Genomic DNA, 19,061 nt, shown 5'->3' with positions numbered 1-19,061 from the left:
ACTATGGTCCTGTTTTATCTATTGAAATGTACAGACACAAACACACAGAATTAATACATTAACCCATATGATAATAAGAGGAATGTGACACTATGGACTAATCCCTATGCAGGCCATCCTTCATATAAGATAGGGCCAGGGGCTATCCATAGTATTTAGTATATTGGGCAGACTAGATGGGCCAAATGGTTCTTATCTGCCGACACATTCTATGTTTCTATGTTTCTAAGCATACTGAGAATGTCTCTTTTATAGAGATAGTAAAAAGGCTAAAATTACAAATTCTAAAGAGCTTATGTCCAGTTGATTAGTACATTGGACCAGGAAAGGACATTTCCAGTGACTGCGTGGTAATTTCACATTTAACTGGATTGAATGGAAATGAGGTAATAACCATTTTACAGAGAATGTATCTTTAACCCAGAAACAGTATCTCCTGTAAAGTAATGTGCTTAACCTTAAACAGGTCTTTAATTCCATTAATGGGGCTCTATTGCTACACTTTCAATGCTTTGTAAGTTGTTTTTGGTACTTAGTGAAACCAATAAAGAGCTAAAACGGTTGCGTAAGAATTAGATTGAATTAACGTTATATAATACTCAAAGGGTAAGTCCAGGCTGCTTTTATCATGTATCGGGCCTTAATTTACTTAAAGTCATTGTATAACTTAATTAAACATCACTTTCACTAAGTTACTCTCAATCTTGCTTTATTTGAAGTACTGCTGGATTTTACTTAATATTGGCATTAACAGTCAACTGTGTGTAATAGAGTTACTCAGAAAAAAAGCTAGACAAAGAGAAGTAAAACAGGAGTGTACAAGCCGTGGGCCACTTCTGCCTTCTCTTAAGGTGCAGAGCACTAAATGAACGCTATGCAGTGAATAGAGGAAGTGGCTATATCCCTTCCTCTATTGGACCTGAAGATCACGTGACCACTGGGTGTCTCGGGGCATACCAGAGCTGATGGGTTTTAACAGACTGATCAACTTTGCCTTGTGCAAAGCCCCCCACAGGAGGCTGCTTCCCTCTGTAACCTGGGCTCCTTTACAAAATACAAAGAAAAGACCCAGAGGGAGACATATTATGTGGCAAAAATATATTTAAAAATGAGTAAAATATTATAAAAACGATTGAAAAGTCATTAAAAAAATATGGACTATAATAAAACAAAAAAAGAAAAAGGAAAAAGTGCAAAATAAAAAAAATTGTCAATATCCCCCAGAGCACTTTTAATAATTTTTTCAGGGACATGTGGCAAACCAACCGAAAAAGTTTCCATTAACACTTTATTCATGTGCACCTATATGTTTTATATATAAACGACTCATACAAAATAGGGAACTCATTTTAACATTTTTTTTTATGTTAGTTTGCATATTTAGAAAAAATAAGGAGCTATAGGTTTAAAGATTTATATTTTATAAATGTTTTGCAGTTTCCCCAAATAAAACTAAAAAAAGGAGAACAATGTTAAATATATATATCTTAAAAAGCCCAATGTGTCACAGAAAAAAAATTAGCAAAAATGATTTTAGTATTCCAACAAATTAAAAAAAAGTTACCACAGTTAGTAACATAACATAGTAACATAACATAATACATAAGGCTGAAAAAAAAAACATTTGTCCATCCAGTTCGGCCTGTCATCCTGCATGTTGATACAGAGGAAGGCAAAAAATAATATAACCTGTGAGGTAGAAGCCAATTTTCCCCACTTTAGGGGAATAAAAAATTCCTTCTTGACTCCAGTCAGACAATCAGAATAACTCTCTGGATCAATGACCCCTCTCTAGTAGCTATAGCCTGTAATATTATTACACTCCAGAAATACATCCAGGCCCCTCTTGAATTCCTTTATTGTACTCACCATCACCACCTCCTCAAGTAGAGAGTTCCATAGTCTCACTGCTCTTACAGTAAAGAATTCTCTTCTATGTTTGTGTAGAAACCTTCTTTCCTCCAGATGCAGAGGATGTCCCCTCGTCACAGTCACCGTCCTGGGGATAAATAGATGATGGGAGAGATCTCTGTACTGACCCCTGATATATTTATACATATTAATTAGATCTCCCCGAAGTCGTCTTTTTTCTAAAGTGAATAACCCTAATTTTGATAATCTTTCAGGGTACTGTAGTTGCCCCATTCCAGTTATTACTTTAGTTGCCCTCCTCTGGACTTTCTCCAGCTCTGCTATATCTGCCTTGTTCACAGGAGCCCAGAACTGTACACAGTACTCCATGTGTGGTCTGACTAATGATTTGTAAAGTGGCAGGACTATGTGCTCATCACGGGCATCTATGCCCCTTTTGATGCAACCCATTATCTTATTGGCCTTGGCAGCAGCTGCCTGACACTGGTTTTTGCAGCTTAGTTTGCTGATTATTAAAATTCCTAGCTCTTTTTCCATGTCAGTGTTACCGAGTGTTTTACCATTTAGTATGTACGGGTGATTTGCATTATTCCTTCCCGTGTGCATGACCTTACATTTGTCAGTGTTAAACCTCATCTGCCACTTATCTACCCAAGCCTCCAATCTATCCAGATCCCTCTGTAGCAGTATATTGTCCTCATCAGTGTTAATTACTTTACACAGTTTAGTGTCATCTGCGAAAATTGATATTTTACTATGCAAACCTTCTACAAGATCATTAAAAAATATATTGAAGAGAATAGGGCCCAATACTGACCCCTGAGGTACCCCACTAAAATAAAGTATCTTGCTGTTAAGGCCTTCTCAGGCCCAGTGATTAGAGAGTTATCCAATGAGCGCTCTCCCTACTAGTTAGGGAAGGTGCTTACTGGTTATTGCAGCCGGTCACACCAATATAAACAATAACTGGGGGGACAGGAAGCATTAATAACCAATGAGCTCCGTCCTGTGCAGTGAAGGAAAGTGCTCCTTTATGAATAGGAGGCAGGATGGAAGGAAATACCATCACTTAAAGGGGTTGTTCTGCCAGTTATATTGATGACCTATCGTCAATGATCAGTTTAAAGAGGAGGTGGTGCTCCAATGCGAGCGCTACTTCCTGTTCATTACATTGCCCATCGTCTCGGAAGATTCAGCGGTGCCATGAAATGACAACTACTGGAATTTGTAATTACACTACTCCACTACTCCACAGCAAACGACGTGTAGTGTAATAAACAGGAAGCAGCACTCGCAGGGAGCTCCGTCTCCTCTTGAAACAGCTGATCGACAGTGTGTCGGACCCCACTGATCAGATATTGATGACCTATCCTGACGATAGGTCAGGACAACCCATTTAGGACCCTATTACATTGCATGATTTTTGGGCCAATTCCTAGGAACAAGATGTGCTCCTGATAGCTGGCCTATATAATCGTGTCACCAATCAGCTAATAAATAACCAGTCACATGTTTGTTGGCTGATTTGCACCTTTCATCAGAATGAAATATGTACGATTATCATGACCATATCTCCCTGTGTAATCAATAGAACTGAAAGAGGGAGGAACAACTGTGGTAGTGATCATTTCTCCCCATTCACCTTGCATCAGTCTTTATAATAGGCTGATGCAGACGAACACAGAGCGACTTTTTTTGCGGCCCTTGTTATGCTTTCTTGGGTTTATGGACTCACGCTATAGGGGGTAGCTTTGGAACCTAGGCCATGGTCCTCAAGGGGGCCTACTACACCATAGTTCCTCAGACACCAGCTTTATAAATGGCCAGGGTACATGGGTTGAGGGCTTCGGGATCCAGGAGCACTAAGCTCGTCATACACACTAGATGTGTATTAGACCTGCCAATTTCTGCTAATTCGAACGATCATCTACAGTATATAGTGGACTCTTACAGGATGGATGATGTCAGGGGAGATATGGATTGGGAACATTGGTTTCATTTTCATAATGAATTTGTTAGAGGGGAGATAAGTTACTGCCAGAGGAGTCTGACAGAGGTTTTCGCACCTCTCCTCATTTACTATATATGCATGCTTAGCTGAGTCGGGCAGATATACAGTATGTGGATCGGGAAACAGCAATGCCTCTATTAACCTCCTTACTGCTCTATACCAACAGCAATGGCCCCATTAACCCCCTTACAACCATATACCAACATGGATATTCTTATTAACCCCTTTACTACTTTAAAAGACCAAGTATCTGCCCCTTAACCCGTTTATTACCAAGACTATCAAGGACCTATCATTCAAACCCTTCTCTGTTTTGTAATGTAAGATTTGGCCATTATCCTGTTCACTGCCATAGACCCCCCTCCCAACCCCCAGATATTCCCATTAATCCTTCAACTGTACGAGACCATCACTTCCCAAGAGCACCAGAGATCTGATGATGAACCCTTTCTCTTTTCTAGGGCAGCAGAGGTTGTATCATGTTGGGAAAATGCTATAAGAAAAGCTATGTTTTTTCAAAAAACGATCTAGTGTAATGAAGTTTGGCCCCAAAAAACTAAAATCCTAAGCATTCTTTTATTTCACCTTCTTAGTTTTTTGTGCCATTATTTTTATAAAGTTGAGTATGTATGAGTATGTACTGTAAGTTTAAGCTTGTAAGACAAATGCTGTGAATTAAGACTTGTGTCACAGATTATTTTTTTTTGTGGTTTTTGGCAGCAGGTTTTTATTTCCACACAGGTTTTTCCTGATTGTCTGTTTTTTACCTGAAAAGACATCTATTGCTTTGTTTTATTTTGTTTTTGCCCTGCTTGAAAAAAACATGTGTTACTAGTGTATTTTGTAGTTAATAAGATTCCCACTTTGCTGGTTATTTTATTTTTGCATGACTGAGTGGATGGATGGTTGTTTGGTGAGTGTACAACCCCAGACACAGAATTGGGGGTTGAATGGGAGGAGGGGGTTGCAAGTATATTGGGGAAGGCATTCAAAAATTTGCCATAAGTCCAAACCTTTTAGAGTTACTTCTCTGTTCTGATACTCTAAAGCTGGGAATACACCAAAGAGGTAATTAAAGCAATTAAAATTGAGCATCAGAGAAGTTCATGCTCTGATGCTCTCCTTTGCCCTGCGCTAGATCACGCAGGGCAAGGGCTCTTTTGTTTGCAGTCACACACTGCCGTGGGGAAGCTTCCGCCTGGCAGTATGTTCGGTGACGTCACCGGTTGTGATGGGCGTGCTTTTGCACTGCCCTAGCCATTTTACTAGCTAGGGCAGGACTAAAGCCCGCCCATCAGTGCCAGTGAGGTCACCGAGCTTCCTGGCAGCCCCATGGAGAGCCCAATACGTCGTCGGATCTCTAAAAAATGCCTTTGCCCTGCGCGATTTATTGCAGGGCAAAGGAAAGCATCGGAGCATTAACTGCTTCGATGCTCAAGTCAGGGGGGCTGCCGGGGTGAAAATGGAGGTATGTCTGGGTTCAGCTCTGAACCCGGACAACCCCTTTAAAGAAAAAAAAAATTAATGTTCCTTAAAATTTCAGGATGGCACGTAAAAGCTTGTAAAACAGTTGCAGATATAGGACAAACTATTTTAAGTTTGGACTCACAATTCATATTTGTCTGTTTCACTACCCAGTACATGCATAATGCTACTAGAACTATCTTGCTTTTTTATGAAATGAGATGGATTAGGCAAGTCATCTGTCTTCTGTCTTGTTCCTATAAATCAATTGAATTTCCTGAAAACGTGCTGTATTATAATAAGCGCCCTTCAACACAGCAGAATGTCAGAGACTGCCTGGCAGATAAAGATTGTCTGCTGCCAAATCCATGCAGTGACAAAAGCCTTTACGATTGGGTGTAGAAAGGCTATAATTTAATATCTGTGTCCTTATTTGATCAGGGCCGTTTGCATTGCAGCACTGTTGATCAATGATGGAAAGCTTGGGAACAATGGATTAAAGTCCTTGTTTAAAAGTTACATAATATACATTCAAAAAACATCAAAATGATGTGTACTATACTAAAACAAAAATAATATAAAGATCTACAGAATATAAAAACAGAATGACATGTAAGACTCAAAGGAACTACCGTACTTGACCCTTGACTAAGTGGGTATTGCCTCCAAAGTAGTTTCTGACTTGCGGCAACATAGTAAACAAGACTTAAGTAGACCATGTACTGCTTATGGTGTCCTCCCTAGTCTCCCCCAATGGTGGATGTCAGGGGAGATAAGGATCAAGCTTATCGGATTCAATTGCCCACATCTTTTGTTAGCTGGGAGGTAAGCCACTGCTAACTCAGTGTGACAGTGGCATTCTACACCTCTCCGTCCTCTACATATTCACGTTTAGCTGGGCCAAACATGCAAACTTATAGGTGGATCGGGAGAGATAACTGTCGGTCAAATGGGTATTTAGCTGACAGCTATCTAATGTGTATGACCAGCTTTTAGGGTGTACTAGACTGACCGATATTTCAGCCGTTAATTGCTAACAAGCATTCACATGGAAACCTTATCAGATAGCAACATTGAGATTGAACTGCAATATTCATGGGAAGTGAAATCTTGAGAATGATGGCTAGTTTGTAGTCAAGTGGCTTCTTCCAAGTCACACTTCTAGATAGATGATATCGCATGACCATTGGAAAGGATGGAATTAATGTATTGAAACATTCATCCATGGTAATAAGAACCCAAGTTAATAGTGTTGAGTGTTAGGTATGGTTACTAGATATAAAGAAAGAACCATACAGTAAAAGCACTCATAAACAATCTAGTAAATCCACTTTACGTAACTATAATGGAGTGTCTATATAATCCACTATAGTTACAGGTAGGGCTCCAAGACTGTCATACACAAAGCACAAAATTTATGAGCCACAACATACCAAAGTAATCCAAAAGTATGAAAATCTTTATTAGACAAATCATAATGTTAAAAAATATCAGTACATAGAAGAATGAGCAGCAGAATAAGGCGTCATCACTGATAAACACATATCATGTGGGATGGTAACAATAATCACGACGTCCGTATGTAGCAGCAATATGGAAATGGCAAGAGATAGGGTATAGCGTCCCAAAATATAAATCAGGGATCACCCCATAAAGATAAAGTATCAGCAAAGTACATACAGTATATGGGTCACAGTAACAAAACTCTGCTACTTGCCTTAACAACATATACATGTACTTTACTCATGATGATTAAAATGTCCAGCATTGCTGTCATGGACGGTGTACAGGAAATAAGGCAAAGCAAAGTATAAACGACTCGCTGGATCCAAAAACTAAGGAACCAAGGGAGACCCCTGCAGAAGACCTGGCACTTTCCCTGGCTGCTCAGCCTATGCAAAGATCCGAATGGTGGAGTTTTACATATCCACGAACCTTGACTATAAAGCCCTGAGCACCCTACAATAGTGAGGGGACACGACCACCGGCTCCCTACACAAGATACGGAGGGAGTCAGGGTCACCTGGGATCCAGCAAACAGATATTAACAGATAAAGGTACACTTAGCTTTGAAGCAAACAGGAGGACAGATCAGCGTGCACACACACTCCAGGAAGTAATATAAGCCGCTCAGAAAAGCCTTCTGGAGAAGAATTTAAAGGGAAGCAATTAACACATGACAGCTGAGAGAGGCTGACGAGAGGAGGAGCTGAATACCACAACACAGAAATTCAAGGAGGAGGTTCTGAAAGGCCTCTGTCAGAGCTTCTCAGCTGTCTGGTTGTGACAGTACCCCTCCCTCTACGAGTGGACTCCGGACACTCAGAACCCACCTTCTCAGGATGGGACCTATGGAAAGCCCTGATGAGACGAGAGGCCTTAATGTCCGTCACTGGGACCCACATCCTCTCCTCAGGACCATACCCCTCCCACTGAACAAGGTACTGAAGAGAACCGCGGACAAGACGAGAATCCACAATCCTAGATACCTGAAATTCAAGATTCCCATCAACCATAATCGGAGGAGGAGGCAAAGACGAGGGTACAATGGGTTGAACATAAGGTTTCAATAAGGACTTATGAAAAACATTATGGATCTTCCAAGTCTGAGGAAGATCAAGACGGTATGCAACAGGATTGATGACAGACAGGATTTTGTAAGGCCCAATAAACCTAGGACCCAACTTCCAGGAGGGAACCTTCAATTTGATATTCTTGGTAGACAACCACACCAGATCACCAACATTCAGGTCCGGACCAAGCACACGTCTCTTATCAGCCACACGCTTATATCTCTCACTCATGCTCTTTAGATTATCTTGAATCTTTTGCCAAATAGATGACAAAGACGAGGAGAATCTGTCCTCATCAGGTAAACCAGAAGACCCCTCTCCCGAGAAAGTCCCAAACTGTGGATGAAACCCATATGCACCAAAAAATGGTGACTTATCAGAGGACTCCTGACGACGGTTATTTAAAGCAAACTCAGCAAGGGACAAAAAAGAACACCAATCCTCTTGATTCTCCGCCACAAAACAACGCAGATATGTCTCCAGATTCTGATTGACGTGCTCTGTCTGGCCATTCGACTGCGGGTGGAAAGCAGAAGAGAATGACAACCGAACCCCCAAGCGAGAACAGAAAGCCTTCCAGAATCTGGAAACAAACTGCGTGCCCCTATCAGAGACTATGTCTGAAGGAATACCGTGCAATTTGACAATGTGATCAACAAATGCCTGCGCCAGCGTCTTAGCATTGGGCAAACCAGGAAAAGGGATGAAATGCACCATTTTGCTAAAACGGTCCACCACCACCAGAATCACAGTCTTCCCCGAGGAACGAGGCAGGTCCGTGATAAAGTCCATGGACAGATGTGTCCAAGGACGGGAAGGAATGGGTAAGGGAAGAAGAGGACCTGATGGCCGTGAATGAGGGACTTTGGCACGAGCGCAAGTCTCGCAGGCTGCCACAAAACCCTCAACCGACTTACGAAGCGCAGGCCACCAGAATCTCCGAGCGATGAGATCCAGTGTGGCTCTTACCCCCGGGTGCCCAGCAAGGACCGTATCGTGGTGTTCTTTAAAAATCTTGTGTCTTAAAGCGAGAGGCACAAACAACCTCCCAGGAGGACAAAGATCAGGAGCCTCTGACTGGGCTGCCTGCACCTCTGCCTCCAATTCAGGAAAAAGAGCAGAGACCACCACACCTTCAGCCAAAATGGGACCCGGGTCTTCAAAATTCCCGCCTCCCGGAAAACAACGTGACAGGGCATCTGCCTTCACATTCTTAACTCCAGGGCGGAACGTGACAACAAAATTAAACCTAGAAAAGAACAACGACCATCTGGCCTGTCTCGGGTTCAGACGCTTGGCTGACTCCAAGTAGGCCAGATTTTTATGGTCAGTAAATACGGTAATAGGGTGTCTGGCTCCCTCTAGCCAATGGCGCCATTCCTCAAAAGCCAACTTGATGGCCAACAATTCCCTATCTCCCACATCGTAATTTCTCTCTGCGGAGGAGAGTTTTCTTGAGAAAAAGGCACACGGTCGCCAATTGGCAGGAGAGGAACCCTGAGACAAGACCGCCCCCACACCCACCTCAGAAGCATCAACCTCAACTATGAAGGGTAACGAAACATCAGGTTGCACCAAGATGGGAGCGGAAGCAAAACTCTCCTTGATATCAGAAAAAGCCTTACGCGCCTCTACTGACCAAGAAGAAAAATCTACCCCCTTTCTGGTCATATCAGTGAGTGGTTTAACAATAGAAGAATAATTCAAAATGAACTTCCTGTAATAATTGGCAAAGCCCAAAAAACGCATCAGCGCTTTTTGATTCTCAGGAAGCTCCCACTCAAGCACAGCGCGGACCTTCTCGGGGTCCATGCGAAAACCAGAAGCGGAGAGAAGAAACCCCAGAAATTGAATTTCTGGAACCGCAAAGACACATTTTTCCAGTTTTGCATATAATTTATTCTCCCGCAGGATGAGCAAGACCTGACGTAAATGTTCCTTATGAGTTTTGAAATCGGGAGAAAAAATCAAAATGTCATCTAAATACACCAATACAAATTTTCCCATCAAATGATAAAAAATGCTGTTTACGAAATGCTGAAAAACAGCTGGGGCATTCATCAAACCAAAAGGCATAACCACATTTTCAAAATGGCCCTCAGGGGTATTGAAGGCCGTCTTCCATTCGTCCCCTTCTCTGACCCTGACCAGGTTGTATGCCCCTCTTAGATCTAATTTGGAAAAGACTTTAGCCCCAACAACCTGGTTAAATAGGTCCAGGATCAGAGGAAGCGGATAAGGGTCACGAATTGTGATATTGTTCAGCTCCCTGAAATCCAGACAAGGTCTTAAAGAACCATCTTTTTTCTTAACAAAGAAAAAACCAGCGGCAACAGGTGACTTTGAGGGTCGTATGTGTCCCTTTCTCAGACTCTCAGAGATATAAGCACGCATAGCGATCCTCTCAGGTTGGGAAAGATTGTATAAACGAGATTTAGGCAGCTTGGCGTCTGGGATGAGATTAATAGGGCAATCGTACTCCCTGTGCGGGGGCAAATCCTGAACTCCACTCTCAGAGAAGACATCCGAAAATTCAGAGAGAAAAGATGGTACAGTCTTAGTAGCAACCTCAGAAACAGATGTCGTGAGGCAATTCTCTCTGCAAAAGTCACTCCAACCATTTATTTGCCTCGCTTGCCAATCAATGGTGGGGTTATGTTTAGTGAGCCAGGGTAGCCCCAACACTAGAGGAGTCGGCAAACCGCTAAGGACGAAACATGACACATCCTCAACATGAGCATCACTCACAATTAAACGGATATTGTGAACTTTGCCCTTTAATGACTTCTGAGAAAGTGGAGCGGAATCGATAGCAAACACAGGAATATCCTTTCTCAAAGCGCACACCTGGAAACCATGAGTTATCGCAAAGTGATTATCAATGAGATTGACCGCAGCTCCACTATCCACAAAAATCTCACAAAAAAATTTCTTGCTCTCTAGCGCCACCCTAGCCGGCAGGACAAAACGGGAACTACAAGTAAACGGAAAACCTTCAATCTCCGCCTCAACCCTGCCAATAGTAACAGACGGAACATTTTTCAAAGATTTTTTCCTCTTTGTTTCTTTATTATACCCAGAGAACTGCCTGAATCTCCTAGAGGGACAAATATTTGCCAAATGATTAATACCTCCACAACAAAAACAAACCCTCCCATGCAGGCTGAATCTTCTATTGTCAGAAGCAATCAACCCCAGCTGCATGGGCTCCTGCTCAGAAGGGGCTGACAGCGACTGAGACCCCTGCGCAGAGAATGGGACCGCTGCACAGTCCTGAGACCGAGTATGACAGGAAGGAGAGGTCTCTCCTCTCTCTCTAAGACGCCTGTCAATACGAACGGCCTGAGACATAGCAGAGTCCAAAGAAATAGGCCTTTCATGAAAGGCGAATGCATCTTTCAATCCCTCTGAAAGACCATGGCAAAATTGACTTCGGAGTGCAGCATCATTCCAACCAGTATCAGCTGCCCATCTCCGAAATTCTGAGCAGTATATTTCTGCGGATTGTTTACCCTGGCATAGGAGACGTAATCTAGACTCCGCCAGAGCAATACGATCCGGATCATCATATATCTGACCCAGGGCTAAAAAGAATTCATCCACTGAACGGAGGGGCCGTGCCCCCTCCGGCAGCGAAAAGGCCCAGGACTGAGCGTTACCCCTGAGCAGCGATATAATGATCCCCACCCTCCGTTCCTCATCACCAGAAGAATGGGGAAGAAGGCGAAAATGGAGTTTGCAAGCCTCTCTAAAACGCACAAAATTCTCACTACCCCCGGAGAACGTATCCGGGAGCGAGATCTTAGGCTCAGAGCAAACTCCATGAACGCCAGCTGAACCGGTCACTTGAAGCTGAGAAAAAGTCCTGCGGAGATCAGCTACCTCCAATGAAAGACCCTGAAGGCGTTCAGCCAAAAGTGAAACCGGATCCTTGCTTGAGACGGTTATGGCGGCTTATAATGTCATGGACGGTGTACAGGAAATAAGGCAAAGCAACGTATAAACGACTCGCTGGATCCAAAAACTAAGGAACCAAGGGAGACCCCTGCAGAAGACCTGGCACTTTCCCTGGCTGCTCAGCCTATGCAAAGATCCGAATGGTGGAGGTTTACATATCCACGAACCTTGACTATAAAGCCCTGAGCACCCTACAATAGTGAGGGGACACGACCACCGGCTCCCTACACAAGATACGGAGGGAGTCAGGGTCACCTGGGATCCAGCAAACAGATATTAACAGATAAAGGTACACTTAGCTTTGAAGCAAACAGGAGGACAGATCAGCGTGCACACACACTCCAGGAAGTAATATAAGCCGCTCAGAAAAGCCTTCTGGAGAAGAATTTAAAGGGAAGCAATTAACACATGACAGCTGAGAGAGGCTGACGAGAGGAGGAGCTGAATACCACAACACAGAAATTCAAGGAGGAGGTTCTAAAAGGCCTCTGTCAGAGCTTCTCAGCTGTCTGGTTGTGACAATTGCCCTGGGGAGCCGCCTAGAACCAGTGCAGGCGGTAGGTGAGAAGGATAGAATCCAAGCTGATTTCCATGCTGGAAAATAACTTCCATCCCATGCATGAGATGGTGATAGTATTGGGCAGTACCGTCTGTGACCGACTGCTTCACCAGATGTGTGAGAAGGAGCGCTATTGGAAGTCATTCCCCCCTGCTGCTGTTAGGCTGTTCAACCCACACAGGCCCAAGCGGAGATAGACCGCACTCATCGCCTACAGGTTCCTGTGGATATCATTCCATCCAGAGACTGAATTCTATAAACTGGGATATCTACACTCACCTAAAGAATTATTAGGAACACCTGTTCTATTTCTCATTAATGCGATTATCTAGTCAACCAATCACATGGCAGTTGCTTCAATGCATGTAGGGTTGTGGTCCTGGTCAAGACAATCTCCTGAACTCCAAACTGAATGTCAGAATGGGAAAGAAAGGTGGGCTACAACAGCAGAAGACCCCACCGGGTACCACTCATCTCCACTACAAATAGGAAAAAGAGGCTGCAATTTGCACGAGCTCACCAAAATTGGACTGTTGAAGACTGGAAAAATATTGCCTGGTCTGATGAGTCTCGATTTCTGTTGAGACATTCAAATGGTAGAGTCCGAGTTTGGTGTAAACAGAATGAGAACATGTATCCATCATGCCTTGTTACCACTGTGCAGGCTGGTGGTGGTGGTGTAATGGTGTGGGGGATGTTTTCTGGGCACACTTTAGGCCCCTTAGTGCCAATTGGCCATCGTTTAAATGCCACGGGCTACCTGAGCATTGTTTCTGACCAGGTCCATCCCTTCATGACCACCATGTAACCATCCTCTGATGGCTACTTCCAGCAGGATAATGCACCATGTCACAAAGCTTGAATCATTTCAAATTGGTTTCTTGAACATGACAATGAGTTCACTGTACTAAAATGGCCCCTACAGTCACCAGATATCAGCCCAATAGAGCATCTTTGGGATGTGGTGGAACGGGAGCTTCGTGCCCTGGATGTGCATCCCTCAAATCTCCATCAACTGCAAGATGCTATCCTATCAATATGGGCCAACATTTCTAAAGAATGCTATCAGCACCTTGTTGAATCAATGCCACGTAGAATTAAGGCAGTTCTGAAGGCAAAAGGGGGTCCAACACCGTATTAGTATGGTGTTCCTAATAATTCTTTAGGTGAGTGTATGTTGATTCCTCAAAGTTGCTTAAAACCTCACAGAGGTCAGACATCCATGCCCACTCGTCGCTTGTGAAGAGCGGAAGCTGACTGGAAAGGTGATGACCATGTTGCAGCTGGTACTTTACTACTGCCCTCTGCTGTTCACAAAGCCTGGCCAACATGTGGAACATGGCCAACATGCTCACGTCGCACAACAGTCAGTGATCTGGCAATTGCAAGCGCTGCTGCAGTGTTTCCAGACCGGTGGCAGCTGTAGATGACTTTCGGAAATGTCCTCACACACGGCGCACCTTCACCAGTAGCTCAGGCGAATTGGGGTAGGTTTTGAGAAACTGCTGAACCACCAAGTTAAACACGTGGGCTAGGCATGATATGTGTGTGACCTTGCCGAGTTCCAAAGACACTACCAAGTTACGGTCATTATTATACACAACCATGCCTGGTTCTAGGTTGAGTAACGCGAGCCACAGCTCAGTCTGGTCCCTTATACCCTGCCACAGCTCTGCGGCTGTGTGCTGTTTGTCACCTAAGCAAATTAGTTTCAGCCAATTCCCCACTGCAGTGCTACACTGTTTCCAGCTACTGACTGATGGCTGACTTGTGTTGCAAGATGAGAATTCAGAGGTGGAAGTGAAGAAGGAGGGAAAGGAGGAGAAGGGGGGGTTGCAGCCACTAAGGTTGGTGGTGGCGCAAATCCTGATGGAAGTAGGGCCCGCAATCCTTGGTGTCGGTAGCAAGTGTGACATCCCAGTGTATGACTTGCTCCCTGCCTCCACAACATTCACCCAGTGTGCCGTCATGGAAATGTAGCGTCCCTGGCCAAAAGCACTTGTCCATGTGTCAGTCGTTAAATAAACTTTCCCAATAACTGCGTTGGTCAGGGCACGGGTGATGTTACAGGACACATGCTAGTGTAAGGCCTGGATGGCACACTGTGAAAAATAGTGGCGGCTGGGGACTGAGTAACAAGGGACGGCCACCGCCATCAGGCTGCAGAAAGCCTCAGTGTCCACAAGCCTAAATGGCAACATTTCCAGAGCTAGCAATTTGGAAAGGTGCGCATTTATTGCTATGGCCTGTGGGTTGGTGGCTGGGTATTTGCGCTTTTGTTCAAATGCCTGGGGTATGGAGATCTGTGCGCTGCGCTGGGACACAGAAGTGTATTTGCTAGCTGATGGTGCTTGCAAAAGTCCAGGTGCATGGCGGGAGTCATCCGGGCCTGCGTCTTGAACAGGGGATTGGCCAGCACGTAACACAGGGGAAGAGGAGGCAGTGGTGTGACCCGCAGACACTTATTGTGGTCCTAGGCATTCGACCCACCTATTAGGGTGCTTTGATGTTATGTGGCTTATCATGCTGGTGGTGGTAAGGTTGCTAGTGTTCATGCCCCTGCTCATTTTGGTACGGCACAGGTTGCAAATGATAATTCTTTTATCGTCCACACTTTCCTTAAAAAAGTGCCAGACTGCGGAACACCTACCCCTTGGCAAGAGAGATTGCTGCAAGGGGGTGCTTCGAGGAACAGTTGTGGGCCTGTTTGGTGTGGCCCGCCTTCTCCCTTTTTCCACCCCACTGGCTCTTTCAGCCTGTTGCGGTACTGCGGATCCCTCTCCCTCTGTACTGCTGTCCTCGCTCTACTTGCCACCTTCCCAGGTTGGGTCAGTGATTTCATCGTCCACCACCTCCTCTTCTATTTCCTCACTCTGGTTTTCCTCCTGACTTGTTGACCTAACAATAACCTCACTTATTGACAATCCTCATCATCAACTTCTTGAGACACTAAGTGCCGTTGACTTATTTGCAACTGTGTCTCATCATCATCATCCACCTCGTGAAACACTAATTGCCATTCCCCACCATCATGTTCTTGTGACCCTGGACGCTCAAGAGTTTTGGCATCAGTGCACACAATCTCCTCACGTCCCTCTTCATGCGGTCTTGGTGAGAGGCCCAAATCAAGGAATGGCGATATAAAGAGCTCCTCAAAATATCCTAGTGTGTGATCACTTGTTTTGCAAGGCTCTCCATGGTGGGAGGAAGGAGGATCAGGGTGAGGATTCTGTTGACCAGACTCTTGGCTACTGAGACTGGACTTGGTGGAAAACAGGGTGGTGCTTAACCGACTGGAAGCATTATCTGCTGCAATCCAACCGACCACCTGGTCGCATTGATGTGACTTTGAGAGTGGTGTCCTGTGCCGCCCTGCAAACTAGAACATGAAGCTAGGTATCGTGGATGAGTGTGTTTCTTGTGCTCTGGCAGCAGGCACAGTTTCACCGTGCACAGGGCCACGGCCTCTGCATGCATCATCAGCAGCACGGCCACTTCCCCCATCCCTTACTGTTCGCCTTCTGCATAGTAAATGGTATATATGCTTGCAAGTATGTCACACGTACAGTAGCGCAGGTTTTGTAAGTGTATGCGCAAATAAATTAAACTGAATGTCACTGATATTTAGGATGTGAAAACGCTATATATGAAATGTAGTGCAGTTAATGTCGCTGTCACCAGCGGCTAATAAAAAATTACCGGGAATGTCACAGCTATTTGGGATGTGAAAACGTTATACAGGAGAGTTAGCGCGTGCAATATGACTGCTGTCACCAGTGGCTAATAAAAAATAACAGGGAATCTAAGCGGCTAACCTTTTACAGGAGATGTAGCGCAGGTAATGTCACTGCAGTCACCAGCGGCTAAGAAAAAATTACAGTCAACGTCACAGATATTTTGGATGCGGAAACACTATACAGGAGATGTAGCGCAGGTAATGTAACTGTCCACAGCGTCTACGGAAAAAGTACATTGGACGTCATAGATATTTTTAGGATGCGCAAACGTTATACAGGAGATGTAGCGCAGGTAATGTAACTGTCCGCAGCAGACACCGTCTACGGAAAAAGTACACTGGATGTCACAGTTATTTTTAGTATGCGCACACGTTAAACAGGAGATGTAGTGTAAATAATGTCGCTGTCCACAGCGTCTACGGAAAGAGTACACCGGATGTCACAGATATTTTTAGGATGCGCACACGTTAAACAGGAGATGTGGTGTAAATAATGTCACTGTCCGCAGCGTCTATGGAAAAAGTACACTGGATGTCACAGATATTTTTAGGCTGTGCACACGTTACACAAGAAATGTAGCACAGATAATGTCGCTGTCTGCAGCGGACAAACAATTGCAAGCTATTTAGCGCAGGTTGCACTAATAATATACACTGCCTGTCCAAAAATAAAGTCACCTGGAATTAACTAAGCAAATAGTTATGAGCCTCCTATTGGATAATTACTGCATGGACGATTATCTTTCAGCTGGCAGCAAGTTATTTAGCCCCAACTGGTGCGATGAGTTGCTTCTCATTTCTTAAACAACCATGTTGAAAGACACATCTCGTGGTCGTGGAAAAGATGTTAGTCTGTTTAAGAAGGGTCAAATCATTGTCATGCATCAAGCAGAGAAAACATCTAAGGAGATTGCAGAAACGACTAAAATTGGGTTGAGAACTGTCCAACGCATTATTATAAGCTGGAAGGATAGTGGGGATCCATCGTATTCGAGGAAGAAATGTGACCGGAAAAAAATCCTGAATGATCGTGATTGGAGATCTCTTAAATGTTTGGTGAAGTAAGGGGTAAGCTACTTTTCTATTGGTTGCTAGGGATGTTGCTAAGCTGTGACAAAGCCTTCTCATTGGCCCACAAACTAGAGGAAGGGAGGGATGATCACCTGATGTGAACTGTGTTAAAAAAAAACTAACGAATGTTCATCATTACGAATATATAGCGCTATATTATAAATATTCACAAATTCTCAAAGTGCCGATATTCGCGATAAAAATTAGCTTTTCGAATATTCGCGCTTAACACTACCAGCCACCAGAGAGGCCGACGCCTTTTTCTTTTGTGTGTAAACACGACCACCACTAATGGATTGCAGGGTGGTCGTAACCATGGAAACGAGCAGTATATAATGTGATGGAAACATGAATTCAGTCAGCAAAGGCAGCAACATGGATAATAACAATACATTAGTAAGTGCCTTGTATTCACTTTGTCTACATTATAAATGCCACTTGCTGAAGTGAGACAACCCCTTTAATAATAATAATAATAATAATAATAAAGTGCTAGATAATTTAATAATCTGAAAAAAGCATGATCATTATAAAAATAAAAAATATATATATAATAAACTCAAGAGAATATTCACAGAAAAAAATAAGAAGATAAATAAGATAATAAGAATTCACAGAAAAAAAATAAGAATGATTTTTTAATTGGCTATTACAACTCAATTTTCTGGTCTTGGTAAATTATATACTATGTTACAATTTGTTTTGCATACAATGGCTAATAATATCATATATATATATTTTTTATTTTATTTGTCATATTGAAGGATTTCAATGTGCATAATGTTATAAAATTAATATATTGTTCTTTAGTTTTCGGTGTTATGTTGTACATATAATTTTATATCATAGTATACTGTACAGTCTCCTATATTGTTTTCCCTCTAGCATATAGCAGGAGAATAGAATATCACTGTGGCACAGAGGATGCTGTCAGCTGGGTTATGCTACATGCAGACATTTTATTTAAAAAGAGGGCTATTTTTATTTTATCTTATCGGTGGCTAACTTGAACAACCATGTCAGCCGAGAGTGAAATACATGAGTAATAACTGTGCAGTGCCGAGCTATTAAACTTGCTATATAGTGGCTTAGTGGGAGGCAATGGCCACCGAGTTCTGCTCATGGATTTTAAAACTTAGATAGGATCATTAGAGAAAATTGATGAAAACATTAGATTCATAGCAGCTTAGGACAGGTAAGCCTGCTATGCAGTCCTTTCATCTATCCGCATTACATCCTTTCACAAAAGGATCACCAGCCATGCCATAGCTGGGATTTTTTTTTTTTTTACTGTAATCTAAATTTAACATCATTGTAAAATAGGACAATTACATTCAAATGGATTTAGTAAAGCCATAAAAAGCAATCAAGCTATTCTCATGTTTGTCCTTGACCATACACATGCCCAGGAATATTAAAGGGAATGTGTCATCAGAAAATGACCTATTGGTTAAATCCCATATTTATGTTAAACATATTTTTAAAGATTTTTTTATGTTGTTTTACAATTTTTATGTCACTATCTATATTTAAACAAACAGCATAAAATCCTGCACTTTTTGCAGTGGCCACTAAGCCTAATAATTGGTGCCACTTCTCGGTCTGTCCAGATCACTTTACTGCAGTTATCTGCTTATCTGTCATTCTAATCCTGCCTGTAATAACATCACCTCTTTGTATAGATAAGACAGGATCCACCTTTCACAATAGGTGATTGTCAAAGCTTATTTACTCTTTCCTTGTACAATGACCTCTGCACAGGGCACAGAGCATGCCTAGAAAGCTCTCTTATAGAAGTCAATGAGGTCCCTTCCTGCC

The sequence above is a fragment of the Bufo gargarizans genome, chromosome 10 (genome assembly GCF_014858855.1).
Source record: "Bufo gargarizans isolate SCDJY-AF-19 chromosome 10, ASM1485885v1, whole genome shotgun sequence".
NCBI lineage: Eukaryota > Metazoa > Chordata > Amphibia > Anura > Bufonidae > Bufo > Bufo gargarizans.
This window is presented reverse-complemented; position numbering follows the sequence as displayed.